The sequence below is a fragment of the Papio anubis genome, chromosome 1, assembly GCF_008728515.1.
Source record: "Papio anubis isolate 15944 chromosome 1, Panubis1.0, whole genome shotgun sequence".
NCBI classification, from domain to species: Eukaryota; Metazoa; Chordata; class Mammalia; order Primates; family Cercopithecidae; genus Papio; species Papio anubis.
This window is the reverse complement of record NC_044976.1, coordinates 84,627,778-84,631,824: the sequence shown is the minus strand read 5'-3', so window position 1 is coordinate 84,631,824 and position 4,047 is coordinate 84,627,778.

Below are 4,047 nucleotides of genomic sequence, written 5' to 3'. Positions count from 1 at the left end.
GTCATCAGCTGCTGTCCCTGTTGCAGCCTAGGGAAACTGTCCCGCTGAGGCTGTTGGGGTACCTGCTACTGCATCTACTGTCTGAACCATGTTGCCTGAGCAGATGTCCAGGGCTCAGTCTTGCCTGCTGCTGTCACTGCTGCCACCATGTTTATCAGAGCTACTTCCAGAAGAGAAGAAATCCTCCTAATTTCCAGTTTTTTCCAGTGCCTCCCACTGCCTCCCAGAATGCCAAATACTCTTTGAGAGACAGCTGAAAGGAAAGTTTGGAAAAGACTCTGGCGTATGCAGATTCTGCTTCCCTGCAATAGGGGGAAAGCATGGGGTGGAGCTGGAGCTGAGAGCTCATCACAAATGAGCAAATCAGTCTTCAAGACATTTACCTTCCCCTGAAACGTTTCCCTTCTTTTGCCGTGTTTTCCATGTCATTATCCTTCCACAATTCTGCATCATATTCTGTTAACTATTAATGCCCTGGACAAGTTTATTTGCTCTTTCTTAGGGCTAATTTTTCTCCTTTTCTTTGAAACTTTAATTTGCAGGTTGAGCTTGTGTGGGAGTTTTCATCTCCATCCTCTTCAAGACTCCTTGATATAAATTTTTTGGTTACTTTCACCACCTCTCCCCCCACCATCTCTAGACCAGGGCATGGTCTTAGTTGGTGGCTTGAACTCCTGTGGCTTGGTGTCTTTTGGGATATTAGAGATCCAGTCACTGAGCTGGCAAAGGGAACACTGTCCTTGCTTCCAGCTTTAGGAAGAATGCTTTGCTCTGTCACCCCACGTGAGTCCAACTCTTGGCTGCCTACGCTGCCTGAGTCTTCAGTTCCGGCATCGTGCTGCAGGTGATCTATATCCTGCTTTTGAATGTGGCTATGACTTTTCTTTATATATTTTTTAAAAACGTTGTTACTGGTATGTTTACAGTGAAGGGAAGAATGTAAAGCATGAACTCAAGAGTCACAGTAATGATAAATTTTAATGATTGTAATTGTCCTGTCATAATACATTTATTTAGTTGATTTGTTTGGATTTTCTACGTAAATAATCATGTTATTCAAGAATAATGAATGCAGCCACCATGTAATCATCACTGATTCCATGGCAAGTACAGTCTGCCTTGTGCTTTATATACTTGTCAGGACTCAGAAATGGGCAAAGGGGATCACTGGTGTCTTTCAGTGGAGTGCTGGGCATTACAGTGGAGTCCTGGATTATCTGATTCCAAAAATTCACACCTTGACTTTCTGTTGACTAGGTTATTTTGCAGCTCTGCAGAGGTAGCTGTTAAATTGTTGAAAACTGCTGACAATGCAGCAAATTCTTATTCATATCAAAGCAAACAAATTTTGACTGGTTGATTAGAAAGCTCTATAAGTCAAATTCTCATTTGAACAAATCTTAGTATATTAGCGGTTCCCTCAGTAATTAAAAAGTTGAATAAAATCTTTGACATATGTTTCTTTTATAACTGTAGAAGGGTCATAATTTTACTTTTTTGAAAATTATCCTTTAGCATACATAGTATCTTTTAGTCTTCACAACCTGAGAGGTATCACTCCCATTTAATAGATGAGAAAACCGAGACTCAGATCAAATGCTTGCCTGCTCAATGTCAAGCTAGTAAGTGGTCAACTAGTAAGTGGTCAAGCTGGGATTCAAATGCCAAATTTTGCTGTCTTCAAGCCCTACCTTCAAGATCTATGCTTTTATATACTTTTTGCTTCCTGGAGAAACCATTTATTCACAAATAAAATGATGAAAAAATATGAACTTTGATAAAACAATATTAATAATAACTAATATTTATTAAGTGTTTACTGTGAGCCAAACACCAAACTAAACTTATATGGATTAATTCATGTAAGTAACAATGAGAGAAGTGAGTTTAAAGAGGTTCAATAACATGCTGAAGGTTTTACATGCTATTTCTAGCTTTTTCTTTTCTTTCTCCAAATGCCTAGTTTTCCACATTAGCTGCATGTTAGAATCATCTAGAGAGAGCTCCTTAAAAAGATTAGGGTATCAGCATATCTTATAAGCTTCCTAGGTGATTCTAATATGGAGAATCACCACATAATATAGAGGACTTATCCTGCTTCCCTAGCTGATACTTAAGAGAACTGGACAAATCCGCAATATTTGTTTTGGTTTTCCTGCTGTAGCTTGGAAAGGGAGTAATTGGGCTGAAATCTGTACTGTCCTGAAGGTTGAGTATCTAGATGTATGCAGGGCTTAGCTAAAAGCATTTGAAAAAGCATCTCAGCCAAAGGTCAAATCATAGCAGGAGCACAGCAATTTAGAGAAACCATCTGAGTGGTAAGAAAATGACTTTTACGTGGACTTACTAAATGATAAAGATCTGCCTTAATAAGGCCAGACAATAACACATAAATGTCAGTATTTGCTAAACAAGTTCTCTTCTTGTTATTTAGAAATGATTTCAATCACATATTAATATTTTCTATAAATATCCTTATCTCCTTGCCCATAGAAGCAGACACAGTGGCCTAGCTACTCAAAAGCCATTCTCAATCTTTCATTCTTGTCTTTTCCTTCATCATGACTTGAAAACTAAAACATTCAGGTTTCCAGCCATCTTTCCATTAGAAGTAACCATGTGACCCAATTCTCAACCAGTAAGATGAAAGCAGTTGTTATGATATGAAACTTTGAAACACCGTTTTTAAAGAGATAATCTAAGAAGCCCCTGCCTTATATATAGATGAGCCTTGAGGTGGTAGAGCAGATATTTTGTGACCATGCAGAAAAAAGCCACAAGTCAAGAATGGTGGAACAGAAAACTAAAAGGATTCTGGGTTCTTGATCATATCGTGGAGTCATGTACCAGTCCTCAACAGCCTCATATCAGAAATTTTTTAACATAAAAAAGGTAGTCCCTTAATCATACAGTCTACTCTTGGTTGGTTTTTCTGAACGAAATCCTAACTGATACATTTGTCAAAACATGGAAATAAGAATGTATTTTTTGTTGTTATTTTATTTGAAAAACCACTGTTAAACAAAAGCTTCTGAAGGCAAACTTCAGTCAATTTAATTAAGCCCAATAGAAATATACCCAAGTCATGCCTTTTTGTTGTTGTTGTTGTTTTTTGAGACGGAGTCTCGCTCTGTTGCCCAGGCTGGAGTGCAGTGGCCAGATCTCAGCTCACTGCAAGCTCCGCCCACGGGCTCATGCCATTCTCCTGCCTCAGCCTCCTGAGTAGCTGGGACTACAGGGACCCGCCACCATGCCTGGCTAATTTTTTTGTATTTTTAGTAGAGACGGAGTTTCACCATATTCGCCAGGGTGGTCTCGATCTCCTGACCTTGTGATCCGCCCGCCTCGGCCTCCCAAAGTGCTGGGATTACAGGCGTGAGCCACTGCGCCTGGCCGTCTTTTTTGTTTTTAAGGCCGTCATGTGGTGTTGTCTTCTACCTTAGTTTCCATTCTGATTTCAAATTGAGTGAAAACTCTAGTAATATATACCCAGAATTTTTCTAAATTAACTCCTATTTTTTCCTCTTTTACAATAATACATTACAAAACCTAACACTTAATAGAAATCAGCTTTCTTCTCTTAGATTTAATTGTAATGCAGAAATCTAGCAACAGGATCAATTGTGATATTTTGTAATACAAAACTCCCAAGTAACTTTTAGGCCTTTAAGCATCTCATCATGAGAAACATGGATTAAATATATAATAACATTGTTAGAAAAATGTGTCCTGTTTTATTGGAGCTTCCTGCTGCTTTCTTTTCTCACCTTTTCATGTGGTTTCTTTATAATTGTTCTACCCAATTCTCAACCAGTCTTGTTTGTTCATATTTCAGATTAGTAATGTGGTAAAAACATAGTGATTTGTGATCTGAAGAATAGTTTGATTGATAAAATAGATTAAATCTAGAATATCTAGATTAAAATAGCAAGTTCTTAGGTAATCAGAAGAATACTATAATTTCTCTCTTATATAATTTTTATTTTAATTTTTTAGAGACAGAGTCTCTCACTGTCACCTAGGCTGGAGTGCAGTAACGTGATCATA